The sequence below is a fragment of the Halichoerus grypus genome, chromosome 12 (assembly GCF_964656455.1).
Source record: "Halichoerus grypus chromosome 12, mHalGry1.hap1.1, whole genome shotgun sequence".
Classification (NCBI taxonomy): Eukaryota; Metazoa; Chordata; class Mammalia; order Carnivora; family Phocidae; genus Halichoerus; species Halichoerus grypus.
In genome coordinates this window covers 47,080,925-47,102,459 of record NC_135723.1, presented here as the reverse complement: position 1 = coordinate 47,102,459, position 21,535 = coordinate 47,080,925, and the positions used below count along the sequence as shown (strand labels likewise).

The following is a 21,535-nucleotide window of genomic DNA, read 5'->3' as shown; positions in this document are numbered from 1 at the left end:
CCAAAGTAGAAAGAAAAAAAAAAGGAAAAAGAAAACAACAAAAGGCAATTTGGTTATAAAGTCACATCTCTGATGATATCTGATTTTAATAGGACATTCATGAAGAATGCAAATAGGGAAGTAAAACCAAAGTAAATGAATACACTTGCCTCATTATTAACAGGGTTAACATTTGGTGATTTAGGGGTGGTGACCTGAGAGAAGGTAGTTAGAGATAAGTAAATACAGATTGATTTAATGTAAATTTCTCAGTTAAAATGACATCAAATGTGGCATTGTAGAAATGGCATCTAAAGAAGGTAATAAAACTAGAATAATTGTTTAGATCTATAACCATAGATTGTCTGATGAAAAATAGCTTTCTATTGAAATAGTCTACTTTTAAAAAAGAAAGAAAAAAAGAAATAGTGTATTATTGTTGCCTATCCCATCTCAGCTGAGCTGAGCTCTCTCTTTTGCCATTATTGGAAGATAACATTAGGGTGTCCCTACTGTGCAACAGACTCAAGCCAATTACTATTTTTTTCCATGTGGTTCCAAATAATAGACACATTCTAATATGTAGACACTTTCAATGATTCCTAAAAGTATTAATCCATTCAAAAACATGTTTTTTTGTTTTTGTTTTTTGTTTTTACCCTGATTAATCTGAAAATGTCAGTCTCCCTTTGGAAATTAGAGTTGTATATGCAAGAAGTATCTGACATATCAAGCGTGCAAATGCTTTATATCTAAAACCATGGTCCTTTTTTGCTCTTTGCTTTGTAGCTGCTTGGAGTCCCCTTCATCCAGCATTGTCCACCTGACCAATCCTGCCCTTCCTCTAAGGTGAGTTTAAGAATCACACTCTCTATTAAGCCTGCCAACCTACTCATCACTTAGCCCATGTTGCTAACCTCATCTTTGTGGTAACAGTCCACTTTTTAAATATTATTTATTACATTATATGACATATTTGTGTGCTTACCAAAAAATATGAGCCTCTTGTGAGCAGGGCCATACCTTATTAATATTTATATACCTAACATCTAGTACAGTGTCTGGTGTATAATAGCCACTCTCTAAAGAATGATTGAATGAACAAATGTAATTTGAGAAAAAAACTATTAGAGAAAATGCAAAAGAATTCATTAGTAATATTCAGATCTAAAGATGATCAAAGATAGGCTCCAGACTCAGACAGAGATAGTATCAGTGACAAGGCAGAAATGCTACATGCCTATTCTGCTTCCATCTTGTGTTGAAAGGAGAATCCTCTTAAAAATGTAGCCAAGATCATGGTTAAGAGAATTTGAAATTGAAGATCAGTGAAGTGGCTAGGAACGGCACTAGACTGCTTTCAGTGCCCTGCAAGTCTCTGAAACTAGATGAAGAACATGCTAAGGTTTATTATTTTTATTTCTCTACTATATTTTTTTTTAAAAAATCTTACCGTGTCACTACGTTATTCTGATTCTTTCTCCACACTGTCAACCAGGGCTCTGTTTCACCTCTTTCATTGCCAACATTGCAGTCAGACATTATCATGTACTTTAAATAATACAATGGCCTAATTTTTTTACCTTATTTACTGCCTCAAGTCTGTTTCCTCTTCATTTGGCCCTCTGGCTTGTTCATGCCATTCCTCTGTTCAGAATCTTCAGTTGTTCTCTGCATGCCCACAGACTGAAGTTTATTTTCCTCCATCTAGCCTTCAATGGCCTCTCTAAACTCATTCAAACCATCGTTCCAACATCATTTCCCATCATCCCCAGGAAAATCCTTATTTAATTTCATTTTATTGTGTGGAATAGGTTTAATTTACTAAATGTATCATGAAATGTAACTCAATTATTTTATTTTTGAATGAATATTTTGATGATACTTAGTACTATCTGCCAATGAAGGACCCAAGCCTCCTGCAATTTTCCATCCCCTGTCTTGTCCCCTTATATTTCCGGCAGGCCTTTAAAAATATTCTCTCTTCTTTGTAGCTCCAGCAAAGTCTCTAATTTTGCCCAAGAAGCTGTCCTTCTGATAAGAAGGGCCTAGTGAGTAAGGTCAGTCCTAGTTTGAACTGTGTACACTGCTCTGGGAAGTTACAGCTTACCTCAGCTCTTGGGTGGATCAAAAGTATATTTATCTCCTACATCACTATCAAGTTCATATCACTTAGTTCTTAACATCCATGTGGCACTTACATAATCTGCTTGTTAGTTTAATAATCCAGTTTGGTTGAATTATCTATTGTAAACTCAGTATCATAACCTTTCCCTTTATCACGGAGAAGAGGCTAGAACTATATCTCTCAGAATTGCCTTCACTGCATGACCCTGGGTTAGAGTTTCTCCACTTCAAACCCTTGAATGAGATTTGGAATGTGAACAGAACGAGTTGTTATTCTTCTCAGGCAGAAGCAGCCAGAGCTATAAGGACAGACGCCATTCATTGGGCAGCTCTGGGTTGATATCTTAGTTCTGATTCTTTCTGCCAGAACAAAATACCATACATTGGCTGGCTGAAACATGAGCATTTATTACTCACAGTTCTAGAGACTGGAAGGTCCGAGATCAGAGTGCCAGCATGGTTGGGTTCTGGTAAGAAATCTTTTCCTGCCATGTAGACACCAGACTTGTTGCTGTGTCCCCATGTGCCAGTCATGGGAGCTGGATGGGAGCATGCAGTGAGAGTAAGCTCTTGCCTCACCCTCATGACCTCCTTTAAACCTAATTATCTCCCACAGGCCCCATCTTCAAACACCATCACACTGGGGGTTAAGGCTTCAACATATGAATTTGGGGGCCACACAATTCAGTCCACAGCAGTTGAGATATTGGGGAGAAGCATCCCAGAGATTCTTGAAAATTGTATCACCTTCTTGCAGTTTTTTGAGAACCATTCTCTTGGTGCTTTGGGTTGAGAGTGAGGATAGCCGTTTTGCTGAACTCTGGCGGATATGCTAACTTTTAATAATTTAGAATTAGGATGCTCTATTAGGGCAACTAGTTCTGGTGACTCTAGAGCTTCTTCTATCCCAGCCTCCAGCCAACCTAACACCCCCCCTCTTTTTTTGCACTTCCTTATACTTTCCTAAGCAGGTTATCTGTACTTACTGTTGGGTTAGACAATCAAAATAGATTTAACTCTGAAAATATGTGACACTTCGTCTAGGATCTCTCAATGTGGTGGTTAACATGTGTTAGCTTTGAGAACACAGAAATGAGACTCAGCTACTGTGCTTTATGCTATAGGTATACTGTGCCTTAAATATGTTTTACCCTACAGTCAGCACTACATTTCACAATCAATACTCAATATGTCTGTACTCAATACTGACATACACAATATGTCAGTGACAGACTAGTTTGTTCCCTTGCCTTGGAAATCTATGAGAACATGAATTATTTCCTTCTTCTGTTATGGCTGAATAATATCCCACTGTATGTATATGCATATATGTATGTATGTTTATATGTACACATATATATATCACATCTTCTTTATGCATTCATATATTGCTGGACACTTAGGATGTTTCCATGTTGTGGCTCTTATAAATAATGCTGCTATGAACATGGAGTACAGTTACATCTCTGACATAGTGTTTTTTTTTTTTTTTCTTTTTCCCCCTTTGCTTTTTTTTTTTAATTTTTTATTGTTATGTTAATCCCCATACATTACATCATTAGTTTTAGATATAGTGTTCCATGATTCATTGTTTGTGCATAACACCCAGTGCTCCATGCAGAACGTGCCCTCCTCAATACCCATCACCAGGCTAACCCATCCTCCCATCCCCCTCCCCTCTAGAACCCTCAGTTTGTTTTTCAGAGTCCATTGTCTCTCATGGTTCTTCTCCCCCTCCGATTTCCCCCCCTTCATTCTTCCCCTCCTGCTACATTCTTCTTCTTCTTTTTTTCTTTCTTAACATATATTGCATTATTTGTTTCAGAGGTACAGATCTGAGATTCAACAGTCTTGCACAATTCACAGCGCTTACCAGAACACATACCCTCCCCAGTGTCCATCACCCAGTCACCCCATCCCTCCCGCCCCACCCCCCACTCCAGCAACCCTCAGTTTGTTTCCTGAGATTAAGAATTCCTCATATCAGTGAGGTCATATGATACATGTCTTTCTCTGTTTGACTTATTTCGCTCAGCATAATACCCTCCAGTTCCATCCACGTCGTTGCAAATGGCAAGATCTCATTCCTTTTGATGGCTGCATAATATTCCATTGTATATATATACCACCTCTTCTTTATCCATTCATCTGTTGATGGACATCTTGGCTCTTTCCACACTTTGGCTATTGTGGACATTGCTGCTATAAACATCGGGGTGCACGTAGCCTTTCGGGTCCCTACTTTTGTATCTTTGGGGTAAATACCCAGTAGTGCAATTGCTGGATCATATGGTAGCTCTATTTTCAACTTTTTGAGGAACCTCCATAAGGTTTTCCAGAGTGGCTGCACCACCTTGCATTCCCACCAACAGTGTAGGAGGGTTCCCCTTTCTCCGCATCCCCGCCAACATCTGTCATTCCCTGACTTGTTAATTTTAGCCATTCTGACTGGTGTGAGGTGGTATCTCATTGAGGTTTTGATTTGGATTTCCCTGATGCCGAGCGATATTGAACACTTTTTCATGTGTCTGTTGGCCATTTGGATGTCTTCTTTGGAAAAATGTCTGTTCATGTCTTCTGCCCATTTCTTGATTGGATTCTTTGTTCTTTTGGTGTTGAGTTTGATGAGTTCTTTATAGATTTTGGATACTAGCCCTTTATCTGATATGTCATTTGCAAATATCTTCTCCCATTCTGTCAGTTGTCTTTTGGTTTTGTTGACTGTTTCCTTTGCTTTGCAAAAGCTTTTGATCTTGATGAAGTCCCAATAGTTCATTTTTGCCCTTGCTTCCCTTGTCTTTGGCGATGTTTCTAGGAAGAAGTTGCTGCGGCTGAGGTCGAAGAGGTTGCTGCCTGTGTTCTCCTCAAGGATTTTGATGGACTCCTGTCTCACATTGAGGTCTTTCAACCATTTGGAGTCTATTTTTGTGTGTGGTGTAAGGAAATGGTCCAGTTTCATTCTTCTGCATGTGGCTGTCCAATTTTCCCAACACCATTTGTTGAAGAGACTGTCTTTTTTCCATTGGACATTCTTTCCTGCTTTGTCAAAGATTAGTTGACCATATAGTTGAGGATCCATTTCTGGGCTCTCTATTCTGTTCCATTGATCTATGTGTCTGTTTTTGTGCCAGTACCATACTGTCTTGATGATGACAGCTTTGTAGTAGAGCTGGAAGTCCGGAATTGTGATGCCGCCAGCTTTGCTTTTCTTTTTCAACATTCCTCTGGCTATGCGGGGTCTTTTCTGGTTCCATACAAATTTTAGGATTATTTGTTCCATTTCTTTGAAGAAAGTGGATGGTATTTTGATGGGGATTGCATTGAATGTGTAGATTGCTCTAGGTAGGATTGACATCTTCACAATATTTGTTCTTCCAATCCATGAGCATGGAACGTTTTTCCATTTCTTTGTGTCTTCCTCAATTTCTTTCATGAGTATTTTATAGTTTTCTGAGTACAGATCCTTTGCCTCTTTGGTTAGATTTATTCCTAGGTATCTTATGGTTTTGGGTGCAATTGTAAATGGGATCGACTCCTTAATTTCTCTTTCTTCTGACTTGTTGTTGGTGTATAGGAATGCCACTGACTTCTGTGCATTGATTTTATATCCTGCCACTTTGCTGAATTCCTGTATGAGTTCTAGCAGTTTTGGGGTGGAGTCTTTGGGATTTTCCACATAAAGTATCATATCATCTGCAAAGAGTGAGAGTTTGACTTCTTCTTTGCCAATTTGGATGCCTTTGATTTCTTTTTGTTGTCTGATTGCTGTGGCTAGGACTTCCAATACTATGTTGAATAGCAGTGGTGATAGTGGACATCCCTGCCGCGTTCCTGACCTTAGGGGGAAAGCTCTCAGTTTTTCCCTATTGAGAATGATATTCGCTGTAGGTTTTTCATAGATGGCTTTTATGATATTGAGGTATGTACCCTCTATCCCTATACTCTGAAGAGTTTTGATCAAGAAAGGATGTTGTACTTTGTCAAATGCTTTTTCTGCATCTATTGAGAGGATCATATGATTCTTGTTCTTTCTTTTGTTAATGTATTGTATCACGTTGATTGATTTGCGGATGTTGAACCAACCTTGCAGCCCAGGGATAAATCCGACTTGGTCGTGGTGAATGATCCTTTTAATGTACTGTTGGATCCTATTGGCTAGTATTTTGGTGAGAATTTTTGCATCCATGTTCATCAGGGATATTGGTCTGTAATTCTCCTTTTTGATGGGGTCTTTCTCTGGTTTTGGGATCAAGGTAATGCTGGCCTCATAAAATGAGTTTGGAAGTTTTCCTTCCATTTCTATTTTTTGGAACAGTTTCAGAAGGATAGGTATTAATTCTTCTTTAAATGTTTGGTAGAATTCCCCTGGGAAGCCATCTGGCCCTGGGCTTTTGTGTTTTGGGAGATTTTTGATGACTGCTTCTATTTCCTTAGTGGTTATAGGTCTGTTCAGGTGTTCTATTTCTTCCTGGTTCAGTTTTGGTAGTTGATACATCTCTAGGAATGCATCCATTACTTCCAGGTTATCTAATTTGCTGGCATAGAGTTGCGCATAATATGTTCTTATAATTGTTTGTATTTCTTTGGTGTTGGTTGTGATCTCTCCTCTTTCATTCATGATTTTGTTGATTTGGGTCATTTCTCTTTTCTTTTTGATAAGTCTGGCCAGGGGCTTATCAATCTTGTTAATTCTTTCAAAGAACCAGCTCCTAGTTTCGTTGATCTGTTCTACTGTTCTTTTGGTTTCTATTTCATTGATTTCTGCTCTGATCTTGATTATTTCTCTTCTCCTGCTGGGTTTAGGCTTTATTTGCTGTTCTTTCTCCAGCTCCTTTAGGTGTAGGGTTAGGTTGTGTACTTGAGACCTTTCTTGTTTCTTGAGAAAGGCTTGTATTGCTATATACTTTCCTCTTAGGACTGCCTTTGCTGTATCCCAAAGATTTTGAATAGTTGTGTTTTCATTTTCATTGGTTTCCATGAATTTTTTTAATTCTTCTTTAATTTCCTGGTTGACCCATTCATTCTTCAGTAGGATGCTCTTTAGCCTCCATGTATTTGAGTTCTTTCCGACTTTCCTCTTGTGATTGAGTTCTAGTTTCAAAGCATTGTGGTCTGAAAATAGGCAGGGGATGATCCCAATCTTCTGGTACCGGTTGAGACCCGATTTATGACCTAGGATGTGATCTATTCTGGAGAATGTTCCATGGGCACTAGAGAAGAATGTGTATTCCGTTGCTTTGGGATGGAATGTTCTGAATATGTCTGTGAAGTCCATTTGGTCCAGTGTGTCATTTAAAGTCTTTATTTCCTTGTTGATCTTTTGCTTAGACGATCTGTCCATTTCAGTGAGGGGGGTGTTAAAGTCCCCCACTATTATTGTATTGTTGTCGATGTGTTTCTTTGCTTTTGTTATTAATTGCCTTATATAATTGGCTGCTCCCATGTTAGGGGCATAGATATTTACAATTGTTAGATCTTCTTGTTGGATAGACCCTTTAAGTATGATATAGTGTCCTTCCTCATCTCTTATTACAGTCTTTGGTTTAAAATCTAATTTGTCTGATATAAGGATTGCCACCCCAGCTTTCTTTTGGTGTCCATTAGCATGGTAAATGGTTTTCCACCCCCTCACTTTCAATCTGGGGGTGTCTTTGGGTCTAAAATGAGTCTCTTGCAGACAGCATATCGATGGGTCTTGTTTTTTAATCCAATATGATAGCCTGTGTCTTTTGATTGGGGCATTTAGCCCATTTACATTCAGGGTAACTATTGAAAGATAGGAATTCAGTGCCATTGTATTGCCTGTAAAGTGACTGTTACTGTATATTGTTTGTGTTCCTTTCTGGTCTATGTTGCTTTTAGGCTCTCTCTTTGCTTAGAGGACCCCTTTCAAGATTTCTTGTAGGGCTGGTTTCGTGTTTGCAAATTCCTTTAGTTTTTGTTTGTCCTGGAAGCTTTTTATCTCTCTTTCAATTTTCAATGACAGCCTAGCTGGATATAGTATTCTTGGCTGCATATTTTTCTCATTTAGTGCTCTGAATATGTCCTGCCAGTCCTTTCTGGCCTGCCAGGTCTCTGTGGATAAGTCTGTTGCCAATCTAATGTTTCTACCATTGTAGGTTACATATCTCTTCTCCCGAGCTGCTTTCAGGATTTTCTCTTTGTCTCTGAGACTCGTAAGTTTTACTATTAGATGTCGGGGTGTTGACCTATTTTTATTGATTTTGAGAGGGGTTCTCTGTGCTTCCTGGATTTTGATGGCTGTTTCCTTCCCCAAATTAGGGAAGTTCTCTGCTATAATTTGCTCCATTATACCTTCTGCCCCTCTCTCTCTTTCTTCTTCTTCTGGGATCCCAATTATTCTAATGTTGTTTCGTCTTATGGTATCGTTTATCTCTCGAATTCTGCCCTCGTGATCCAGTAGTTGTTTATCTCTCTTTTTCTCAGCTTCTTTATTTTCCATCATTTGGTCTTCTATCTCACTGATTCTTTCTTCTGCCTCATTTATCCTAGCAGTTAGCGCCCCCATATTTGATTGCACCTCATTGATAGCCTTTTTGATTTCTACTTGGTTAGATTTTAGTTCTTTTACTTCTCCAGAAAGGGTTTCTCTAATAACTTCCATGTTTTTTTCAAGCCCAGCTAGTATCTTTAAAGTGATGATTCTGAACTCTAGATCTGACATCGTACTAATGTCCGTATTGAGTAGGTCCCTGGCAGTCGGTACTACCTCTTGTTCTTTTTGTTGAGGTGATTTTTTCCGTCTTGTCATTTTGTGCAGAGGAGAATAGATTAATGAGAGAACAAAGTGCTAGCAGGGTAACAACGTCCCCAGAAAATATACTCTAAACAAATCAGAAAAGACCTGAAGCAGTGGGAAAAGAAAGGGAAAGAGAGAAAAAAGAAAAGGAAAGAAAAAAAGAAAAAAGAAAAAGATAAAAACAAACAATAGCAGAACAAAACAAAACAAAACAAAAACAGAATGTGATCAAATATGATCAGGCTGGATTATAGATCAGTGCCACACACTAGATTTTGGGTGTATTTTGGTCTGTTAAAAGAAAGTCCCTCCCAAAATTTTAAAGAAAGAAAAACTTATATATGTACAAAAATAAGGGTTGATATGATGAAGGGATGGAATGTGACTGTAAAGATGGAAATTATAAAAAATTTTAAAAAAGGATTTGATAAGTTGTTTGAAAAAAGAAAGAAGAGGATTAAAAAAAAAAAGAAAAAAGAAAGAAAAAAGGGAGAGAATGTGATCAGGCAGGGGAGTAGAAAAAAACCATCCACTAGAGATTTAGAGTATATTTTGATCTGTTAGAAGAAACTATCTCAAGATTTTAAAGAGAGAACAACTTATATATATATGCCAAAAATACGGGTAACTACTATGAAGGGATAGAATATGACTTTAAAAATGAAAAATAAAAATGTTTTTTTTAAAAAAGGGATTGATAAGATGTTGGTTGAGAAAGGGAAAAAGAAAAATTCAAAAAAAAAGAAAAAAGGAAAAAAGAAAATAAGACAGTTAAAAAAAATAATTAACTTTGAAAGACTAAAGAATCATGGTAAAAAAGCCATGGATTCTATGTGCAGTATTCCCCTAGCGCTGGAGTTCTGCCGTTCTCATTGATCGGTAAACTTGGTCTTGGCTGGCTGTTCTCGCTGATCTTCTGGGGGAGGGGCCTGTTGCCGTGGTTCCCAGATGTCTTTGCCGGAGGCAAAATTGCCCCGCTCTTGCCGGTCTGGGCTAAGTAATCTGCTCGGGTTTGCTCTCGGGAGCTTTTGTTCCCTGCAAGCTTTCCGTACAGCTTTGGAGGCGGAGAGTGAAAATGGCGGCCTCCCAGTCTCCGCCCCGGCGGAGCCGAGAACTCGGGGTCCCGCTCCTCAGCGAGCCCCCAGAGAAAAGCAGTCAGTCACTCCCGTCTCCCCGGTCTCCGGCCACACTCCGCGCTCACCCGGCCTGTGACCGCGCCTTTCTATCTGGCACCCGACCCCGGGTGGAGTCTCCAAACCCAGCAGATCCCCGCGGTGCACTCCCGCACCTCTCCTCCCGGGGGAAGAAGGTGAGTCTCTCCGGATCTGCCGCTTGTTGGGTCCCTGCAGGAGGAGCAGTGGCCCGACTGTGCCGCGGATCACAGTTTATGGCAACCCCGAGCTGAGAGCCCGCGCCTGGGCTCCGTCTCTGCAGCCGGCTTCCCTGCTCCGATACCTGGGAGCTCTGCCACACTCACGCACCCCCGGTCTTATTGTGACCCCGAGGGTCCTGAGACCACACTGTCCCGCGAGGGTTCCACCCCCCACTTCGCCACCAGAGTGACGTCCCTCAGCGGAGCAGACTTTTAAAAGTTCCGATTTTGTGCTCCGTGGCTCTATCACTTGCCAGAAGCGGCAGTCGGAGGCCCCTCCCCCGCCGTCTATCCTCCCGAATATCGCTTCGGATTCACTTCTCCGCACGTCCTACCTTCCAGAAAGTGGTCGCTTTTCTGTTCAGAGAGTTGTTGCTATTCTTTTCTTCGATCTCCTGTTGAGTTTGTAGGTGTTCAGAATGGTTTGATCCCTATCCAGCTGAATTCCTGAGAGGAGACAAAATCCAGGTCTCCTACTCCTCCGCCATCTTGCTCCACCCCCCTCCGTGTTTTTGTTTTCTTTGGATATATTCCCAGAAGTGAAATTGCTGGATCACAAGGTTGTTCTATTTGTAATTTTTCAAGGAACCTCCATACTGTTTTCTATAGTGGCTGTACCAATTTATAATCCCACTAACAGTATACCAGCGTTTCCTTTTCTCTATGTCCTCACCAGCATTCGTTATGTCTTGTGTTTTTGAGGATCGCCATTCTAACGATGTGAGGTGATGTCTCACTGTGGTCTTGATATGCATTTCCCTAATGATTAGTGATGTTGACGACCTTTTCATGTACCTGTTGGCCATTCATATGTCTTCTTTGGTAAAATGTCTCTTCGGGTCCTTTGCCCATTTTTAAATTGGTTTGTTATTATTTGCAATTTAGTTGTATGAGTACTTTATATATTTTGGATATTAACCCTTTATCAGATATTTGATTTGCAAATATTTTTTCCCATTCCATAAGTTGCCTTTTCAGTTTGTTGTTGATTTCCTTTGTTGTGAAAGAGCTTTTTAATTTAGTTTAGTTTAAGTAGTCCCACTTATTTTTGCTTTTGTTGCTTGTGCTTTAGGTATCTTATTTAAACAATCATTACCAAGCCCCACATTAAGGAGCTTTATTCCTATGGTTTCTTCTAGGAGTTTTATGATTTCCAGTCTTATGTTTAAATCTTTAATCTATTCTGAGTTAATTTCTCTGAGTGATATAAGTTAGGGATCTAGATTCATTCCTTTACATGTGGCTATCTAGTTTTCCCAACATCATTTATTGAAGAGAGTCTTTTCTCGGCTTCCTTGTCAAATATTAGTTGACCTTATAGACATGGGTTTATTTCTGAGCTCTTGCAAGTCTTTCATTTTTTTAATGAATCATAAGCAACCTATGTTTTCTGAATTATTTTTCTCATATTAAGAATTTCAACTCAACAATGCTCAAAAAATTATACTTTTCTTAGAAATTCTTCCTTATCTTGGTAAAACTGTGTGGAATAAAACTAGGCAATTATAAGATGAATTCAAGGAACTGTTTTTTTTTTTTTTCTTGCCTGCTTAAAGTAAATGCATCATATCTGTCAACTACTATTTGCTGAGACCCTTGTATCTTGAATGACATAAATAGCACCCCTTTTCTACCTTATTCTGCATTATCTATTGGAGTGCGACTACCTTTAACTTTATAATTAATGGTTCTTACACCAACTGTGAAGTTTGTGAGTTTCCAGATTAATATTTTTCCCCCACACAACACCCAGTTATCCCCAGAAATTCAGCAACTAAATATCACTGGAAGCTTCTGGTGCCCTTTCAAGCATAATTGCAATTCAGTCTCTGGTTCCATAGCTGAAAGTCATGGTTCCATAGCCCTGCCTCAGAGAGGCTGGCAGTAGGCCATACAAGTAAAGCAGTGGGTGAGAATCAAGTGAATTGGGCCAAGGTGGTGGGGTTTACCAGCTTACTAAAGCTCTTTGGTTTGGGAATGGCAGAATACATTTTGGTTTTAATTTTCTAATTTGTGGTTCTAAATGCCTCAAGATTTAGTCAAGGATTAAGCCTGTGGTTTAACTTCCTTTTAACTTCCTTTTTCCTGGGGGTATGAACTGTTTGAGTTGAGCCACCAACCCATATCCCTGCAAATGAAACATATTTGCATTTCTCATGTGTGTAAGCCTAGTAAATGTTGATTGCTTCCAGCTCACTGACAGGGTACCAGTGTGTTTTCCATTTTGTTACCAAATAATAAAACCTCAAACAGAGGCACAATCTCTGGGCTTAACAGGAAGCATGACTCACACCTCTAAACAAGAGAGAAGAGAAACAGCAAAAAAAAAAAAAAAATTAAATAAATAAAATAAAATGCTTATTAGCATCAACTTTGTAACATACATTAGGAACAGTGGTCTTTGAAACACAATCTTTCCCTTTGAGCATGGTTAAGGACTCAAGGGCAATCTTATTTCAATAGAGGAATGTGTGAAATAATACATACCGTGTTCTACTGACCCTAGCAGAAGGATTTACTAATTATGCATTTACCTTTCTGTATCTCTGCTTATGTATCAGAATTTTTTGCTGTTGTTGAAATGCAAATAAAAAAAATCAACACACTTTGGCTTAAACAATAAAGGCAATACTTGGCTTTACAACAGGTTAGTGGACTTTAGGCAATATATGATAATCAGGATTGAACTCTGATTTCTTTAATTTCTTAGTTTGTTTTTTGTTTGTTTAGTCATGGTAGGAAAATGGCTGCAGTAGTGTTGGGATGTATATCTTTAACCACAGGATCTGGAATTAATAGATCTAACCCTTATCCAACTTTTAAATAAAAGTACTAGGTGATGTGGGAAACAAAGGTAGAAGAAAAATTATTAAATTTCCTTACTATCTACAGCCCATTGACAAGTCCTTGAAATAGGTTGAGTGACCTTCCTCTAGGGATACAACTGCCTCGATGTTGGCATTTGCTAAGGGCAAAAGGCAATCTTAGCCTGACCCCCAGGATCCTGTAAGTCTACCTTAACATATAAAAATTCCTTTGGAAACTTCCTTTATCTCTACTCTCCAGGATACATGTTAGCAATCATCCCCCAAGCATATGACCCACTGATATACATCTGAAGGGTCTCATGACTCAGGTTTTATTAGACAGTAATAAATGACATTTTCCCAACAATAGCTAGGCCCCTCAAGGTCCTCGAAACCTTGCTTCTAAATTCCTTATAGACTCAGTCTATCCCTAACCCCCTCCCAACTTAAAAGTATATAATGGGCCACTCCTCATGACCCCAGTGCAGCTTTTTCTGCGCACAGGGTCCTGTCCCCGTGCTTTAAAAAACCACCTTTTTGCACCAAAGACGTCTCAACAATTCTTTCTTGGCCATTGGCTTCAAACCCTAACATCTTTTCCTGTATCACAAGGCTTTGCTGATTGGACACAATTACGTCACATCCCTATCTCTGACCCAATCACCAATCACTGTGCTCAGTGCTGGGGCTTAGGTCTGGACCCCTGCCTGTCCTGAATCTGCTCAAGAATGAAGGCACTTCACTAGATGGACTAGGCCAGTAGCCAGCCCCCCGCCCCATTCCCTGAACATAACTGCCAATGTCCGCCAAACCAGAGTGCTGCAGCATGGCACTGGGGGAATCCGTAGTGTCCACTACAATGTGGAACCAAGTCCTGGCCTGAGATTGCAGAGATTTCTGTTGGAGAGTTAGCTTTAGCCAAATTATCTTTGTGATTTTGCCAAGTCTCCTGACCTAATCCTTCAGTTGTATGTTAATTTCTTTTACAAAGGATGCTTTCTACAAGACTACTCCTGGGCTTTTTATTTTTGTTTTTAGAAAATTCGTATCTAGTTCATGCAACCTCATTCCAACACCAAAGATAATTCAGTCACTTTAAACGCCATATGGAATAAATAAATGTTTTGAAACAAATCAAACTTAATTCCCTGTAAAAATCATCAGCATTGGTTATTCTGATTAAATATGTAAGGTCAGCAAAGACCAAGGCTTTTGGCAGGCCTATAAAGGAGAAACAAGAGGAATTAGAAAGCAGGAGACTAAAGTCACTTTGTGAATTAGAAAGCGATGGCAGAATTGTTATTTTTATAACTTCCCAGAATAAAAAAAAAAAATGTGGACTTGCAGCTGAAAATTGGCTGGTGATCACAGCCTGGCAAACTGAGCAAGGGCACATGTACAGTGTATTTGAGGGAGGAGATCATCCAGAGTCTAACTTACATTAGCATACATTGAAAATAACCCAAACTAGAGGGAAACCTTACCACCCAGTTCAATTCAATTCAAGGAACAAATATTGATTCAGCAAGCAATGTGTCCCAGGCTTTGCACTGAAAAGATAACAAAAAGGAGGAAGAGATTGAGTCTGTCATGAAGGAGCTTACTGTGTTAAAGAAATGAGGTAATCGTCCAATGTTTAAAAATAATTTAAGAACACAAGCAATTAGGAGAGAATGATTGTGGATGTCATTGGTGATATCTACTACATATAAGGAAACTAATCTATGTCAGATAGTATATCTGGGAGTTTACATTCTAAAAAAGCAAACAAAAACAAAAAAATGCAAGTTATGAGTTAAACTTTATAATGTTGAATTTGCTGATACAATCATGGAGAGACAGAAACATTTACATATCTTGCCCAAAGTTATCTTGTTCCCAAGTGGCAGAGCCAACATACAAATTGAGGTTTTCTGTGACTCTAAAGTACATCCTTTGCTCCACACCAAGTGACCTTCCAAGGAACTTTCACCAGGTTAGCAGTTTGAGCATCTTTATCAAACATCCAAGTCAGACAGAAGTGAAGGAAAGCTAAGATCTTCAATCCAGAAAGCTATATGTTGCAGAATCCATCTCTGTCTAAATTTTTATAAGAAAAGAGATCTGTGATTGAGTCAGAGATTGTGATATATATATATATATATATATATATATATATATATATACCACAAAACAAAATACAAAAAATCTAAAGTGAATAAACATGTAATATACATATATAAAATATATGCTATAAATAATATATAAAATATAAGTCCATATTAAATATAATATATACATTTACTCCTTTTAGATTTTGTGTGTGTGCGTGTGTTTTGTTTCTCTTGTCCTACTCCAGAAGGGAGGACATTGACCCATTCCTACATCAAGACAGAGAGGGAGATCATTCAGTATTTATTTCGCAAACGATTGTTGACTGCCAGCTTTGCGCTAGTCATCAGAGAGATTAGCTTACTAAGACACAGTTTCTATCTTCAAGGAGTTTGTAATCAAGTAGGAAAAATGAATTTATAATCAATTACGATACAAGCTAGGTGTCATACAACAAATACGTATGTGAACATGTGGGAGCAAAGGGAGATATGGAATGGGAAGGTTCACAGATGGTGAAATTGAGGATGAAAGAATTTCCTAATCTCATCAGAGGAGGTGGAAGAGAATTCCAGGCAGGAGAAATTGCTTTAACACACACAGAGAAAGAGCATGTCTTCTTGGCTGAATTTAGGCATGCTTTGGGTTGAGGTGAGATTTAGTTTGGTCTTTTTTCTGTATGTCCATGATCTCCAAAATTTTCGCCGTGAAAATTGTCAGTAAACATTTCTGTGTATGAACATCCAAGATGTATGTATTTCTGTAGTCATCACTGCTGTCCTTTTCTGTAAATATACGTAAAACTCCACTTATGTCTAATTAAAAAATCAATAACAACAATCACCATAAGTTATAATAAATGCTACTATTTATTGGTCAAGGAACTTTCTTCCAAACTATTGTGTTTTTTATAATTTAACTTCTGTACCCCTTGCCGCAACCCCATACAATAGGTGCTATATTAGCCCTTTCTCATTGGTGATAAGGAAATCTAGGTATAAACTGGTGTTTTAACTTTCCTACCCACACTCCATGGATCATCTTGCACAGAATAACTCTCTGCAGTAAATGGTAGCAGAGACTAGGCGTGGCTGTTACACATAGAGCGCTTGTTGAACATCCTGAGAAATATTAGAGGTCCTTGAAAATGTGTGCATGTTTTTTTGTGTGTTTAAATTTGGCAAGAGTCAACATTAAATATCATTAAAGATTCGTTCTTTCCTGCCTTCGGTTTTTCACAAAATAGTTTTTGTTTGCAGTCCTGTGATTAAACAAATAATCTCTCTGGACCTTTATTTTCTCTTTATTAAATTTCACCTTTATCTATGCTGATTGGGCAACTCTGTTGTTTTTCTGGTATTTTTCAAAATAACATTTTTTTCAAATTATAAATTTGTGACATTTCCAATGTAGGCAGTTTGGGGAAGAAGAAAAATGTGATGAAAAAATTATGTGTGCATATTTTACCAACCAAAGAAAACACTATTAACATTTTGGTGTATATCCTTTACCAGTTGCAGGATATCCATCATGGGTTCTAGACATGTTTAGTCCTTCCACTAAGGCCTCCCTCCATCTCCCCACGCCTTCTACATCAGTACTTTTTTTTCCGTTATACATGGTAATTTAGTTCACTTTTAGCCAGCTTTAGATCGCATAATTAAGCCAGATTTCATTTAAGACCACTTACTGATTTCTAGATAAGAGGAAATTTCCAGCTCTTTGCAAGAAAATTTCTCATAATGTCCTTTGAAAGCCAACATATTTATGAGAGTGCTTTGCAATAAATCCCTTTCTTTTACATCTTCTAAATTAAGCCTACGTTGTGTTTTGAAGTCTTTAAAAGTTATTAAAACAATCATTATTTCACCCATTTCACTTTGCAAAGATGACTGCCCACAAGAAAGAGAAACCAGTTTATGCAGACATTTAAGTGGAGTCAAATGCACTAATACTCATAAAAGTATGTGAAGCCGCAGTACTGGGATTAATATTAGAGACAGAGAGACCACCAAAACAGTATTTATAGGTCGAAGCGATGAGAAATACATCTTCTGATATGTTTGTAAATGTCAAGACTACGAGCACTTTGGCAGTGGGGCTCCCGGGCTGTGGCTATCTGGGAGAAGACAGGGACCAGAGGAAGGCAGAGAGGGAGACTAGAGGTGACAGTCCAATTATTGGGAGTCCTGAACATCACGTAAAGAATAGAAGATTGTAAATGTAGTCACCAGCAGACAAACCTGCATTTAAATCCTAATTTATCAGTTTACTCAGTTGTGGTTTATCTGGAATAATAATAGGTAATAGATGTTGCTTACAGTTACACAGTTAGTAGATAGCACAGTCAGATTTAAATCTCAGCGTTCTAACCTCAAAGACCATATGCCTGGCAATTCCACCATACTAATTCTCCAAATGAAGGAGGATAGTGAGGGTACAATCAGGGCCATGAACCCTGGAGGTCAAATGCTTAGATGAGCTATTGTCAAAGCATTGTCTGTGAAGTCCTTACGGTGTTGAGTGTGGTTCCTAAGATCCTTTCAGGGAGTTTGCAAAGTCAGAAATCTTTTAATGATAGTAGTAGGGAACTTATTAGCTTATTTTCACTGTGTTGACAATTGCATTCTTCTTTAAAAAACAATGCCAGATAACCTTTCTACTGTTTTTGCACAACTAAAGATCTTGGCACCAAGCAGTACTAAGAGTCATTGCATTCTTTACTACCATTCATTCACAGAAGGGAGAAAAAGCCATACAAAAATCAATCTTATTAAATCTCAGTCTTTGTGTTCATGTTTCTTTAATATTCTGTGTGAAGAAATGAGAAGTACTCGTAAAAACATTTGCCAAATGTCAAGGTCTGGTATTTATTTCAAAAGCACTTGTGTGATTCTCTCAGTTGCAAGATGAACTAGCTATCTTTTCTAGGGCCACCAGTTTTACTTGAAAGAATGGTGGACAGACAATAGTAGTGACCATTCAGACTTGGGTACTAGACAAATTTTCTTGAAAATAAGGAAAACAAACTTATCACTTCAAGGAAAACAACTAGCGGTGTTTGTTGTCAGTGACAAAATTTAAGTGCTCAAGAAATCATTAAAATTTTGGAAAACTTGTATCCATCACTTTCTATTATTTGAAAATTTTTTATAAGATTAGTGGTGATATTGATGAAAGTGATTTTTAAAATATTGTATAATAAACTGTGTCAGTATTTGGAAGATCTGAATTCAATAATTTATTATTTTCCAAATGGTCATTGCATGATGTTACATGATAACAAGGACATTCATAATATCTGATAAACCAATGGATTGTAATGTAACACATTATGGAAAGTTTTTTGATATGATTTCAGATTGCATATTGCAACTATTTTTTAAAAACTTGTGCTTGTTGGACGCCTGGGTGGCTCAGTTGGTTAAGCAACTGCCTTCGGCTCAGGTCATGATCCTGGAGTCCTGGGATCGAGTCCCACATCGGGGTCCCTGCTCGGCAGGGAGTCTGCTTCTCCCTCTGACCCTCCTCCCTCTCATGCTCTCTGTCTCTCATTCTCTCTCTCACAAATAAATAAAATCTTAAAAAAAAAAAAAACTTGTACTTGTTGGATTTTGCTATGATATCAAAGGAGAATACTCAGAATTACATGCAAATATTATTAAATACTCCTCCATTATTCAGTTATATAATAGTATGAAGCAGAATTTTTTTTTCATTTACTTCAACTAATACAACATATTATATCAGAATGAGTGTAGGAGCAGATAGAAGAATACAGTTGTCCTTTATTGAGTCATACATTAATAAGATTCACCTTTAAAACAACAGCACTGTTCTCACTGAGTCTTTGTTTTTGGAAAATAGTTAAATTTCATATAAATGTGTTAGTTATTTACAAAAGAATAAAAAAAATTGAGAATAAAATAGGAAAACTTGCAGTTCCAGGAATAGTAATAAAGATCCAGAGGAGTGTTCTCATAAAAGAGGAGACAAAATCTAGAGGAAGTCTGAGTGACCAATTGAAAGTATGGGAAGATGGTATGCGGGAGCTGAATGACAATCTTTTAAAAGTGATGACTCTAAAAATTATGTTGCATTTTATCATGATAAAGAATATAGAAGAAACAGATTTAGGAGCTGTGGGAGGGGAATGTTGGGATTTTAGCTTTGGACATTTTAATTTGTAACTTAACAGATAATATTGACTTAATGATCTTGATTTGGAAGTTGGAAATATGTGTCTCTACCCAAGGGGGTTGACTGGGCAAGCAGTAGAGTTTGAAAGGCATTAGCAATTCCATGTATAAATTTATAGGTTGGGAAAATTTAACTAGGGAAAACATGTATAAAGATAAAATTAGAAAACTGAGGACCAGTCCATCATTCTCAGGACAGGTGGGGCAAGTCAAGTTCAAAAAACACAAAAAAACATACAACACAAAGAATAAATTATCAGAGAGGCAGTGAAAGAAGATTATGTCTTGGAGGGTGTGTGATGAGACTTTCAAAGCATCCATTTTAAGTGTTGCAGAAACAAAGTTAGATAAAAATTGAAGAGAGTCCATTAGCTTAGGCCAGTGGTTGTTTTATGATGGTCTAAGCCAGTGGTTCTCAAACTTCAGCAGGCATCAGAATGACCTAATGTGCTTGTTTTTTTTTTTTTTTTTTTGCAGTTACTAGCCCTTTTTAAAAAAATTTTTTATTGTTCTGTTAATCACCATACATTACATCATTAGTTTTTGATGTAGTGTTCCATGATTCATTGTTTGCATATAACACCCAGTGCTTCATTCAGTACATGACCTCTTTAATACCCATCACCGGACTAACCTATCCTCCCAACTGCCTCCCCTCTAGAACCCTCAGTTTGTTTCTCAGATTCCATCGTCTCTCATGGTTCGTCTCCCCCTCCGATTTCCCCCCCTTCATTCTTCCCTTCCAGCTATCTTCTTCTTCTTCTTCTTTTTTTTTTTAAACATATATTGTATTATTTGTTTCAGAGGTACAGATCTGTGATTCAACAGTCTTGCACAATTCACAGCGCTCACCATAGCACATACCCTCCCCAGTGTCTATCACCCAGCCACCCTATCCCTCCCACCACTCCAGCAACACTCAGTTTGTTTCCTGAGATTAAGAATTCCTCATATCATTGAGGTCATATGATACATGTCTTTCTCTGATTGACTTATTTCGCTCAGCATAACACCCTCTAGTTCCATCCACGTTGTTGCAAATGGCACGATCTCATTCCTTTTGATGGCTGCATAATATTCCCTAATGTGCTTGTTTAAACAATGATTATTAGGCCCCAGCCCTAGATTTTCAGGTTTATGGAAGGGGCCCAAAAGGTGCATTTCTAACATGTTCACAGATGATATTGATATTGTTGATCCAGGTACCATATATTTTTATATGGAATTTCAAACACTTATTATTTTTTTGAATTACTTATTTTTAAAAATTGAAGTATAGTTAAATCACAATGTTACATTAGTTTCAGGTGTACAACATAGTGATTTTGACAACTCTATACATTATGCTATGCTCACCACAAGTTTAGCTACCATCTGTCACCATACAAAGCTATTTCAATACCATTGGCTATATTATCTATGTTGTGCCTTTCATCCCTGTGACTTATTCATTCCATAACTGGAAGCCTGTATCTCCCACTCCCCGTCACCCGTTATATCCATTCCCCCCAGCCCCTTCTTCTGGCAACCATCAGTTTATTCTCTGTATTTATGGGTCTCTTTCTGCTTTTTGTTTGTTGTAGATGGTACATATAAGTGAAATCATACGGTATTTGTCTTTCTCTGTCTGCCTTATTTCACTTATCAATACCGTCTAGGTCTATGCATGTTGTCACAAATGGCAAGATCTCATTTTCTATATGGCTTGGTAATACTCAATTTATATATATCTTCCTTATCTATTCATCTATTGACGGGCACATGGGTTGCTTCTATATCTTGGCTATTATAAATAATGCTGCAGTAAACATAGGAGTGTATATACCAAGTATCATATTTTTGAAGATCATTGGTTTAGGCAGTTAAAAGATCCCTGTCAATCACTACCACAGAAGCATAGTGGGGCTGGGGGACTGGAGTGCAATGAGGTCAGAAAGTTGATCGAGCAGGTTCCATTTTTCTTTAAGAAACTTGACTTTGAAGATAGATAGGGCAGTTGCTGCTAAAGACAAAGGAAATGGGAAGAAATATTTGAAAAACGAATGAATGAGGGAAGGAATAAAAGGTAGCGATTTGAAGTTTTCTAGAACTGGTGTTGAAGTAGGCAAGAGTGATTGATGATGCAAGAACTTGTAGAAATGGATCCAGAGTAGAGGTTTGGGAACATTGAACAACCAATGTTGGTAAGAAAGATAGCCCA

The 21,535-nt window shown here is 38.1% G+C and overlaps 1 long non-coding RNA gene across 1 annotated transcript in view; it reads left to right on the top strand.

Annotated features, from left to right (window-relative positions):
* LOC118527603 (uncharacterized) overlaps window positions 1-21,535 on the top strand; it is a 70,683-nt gene that overhangs the window by 5,261 nt on the left and 43,887 nt on the right. The window contains exon 2 of the long non-coding RNA XR_004913191.2: window positions 769-828. This is a non-coding gene — a long non-coding RNA (uncharacterized LOC118527603). The remainder of the gene's footprint in view (window positions 1-768; window positions 829-21,535) is intronic.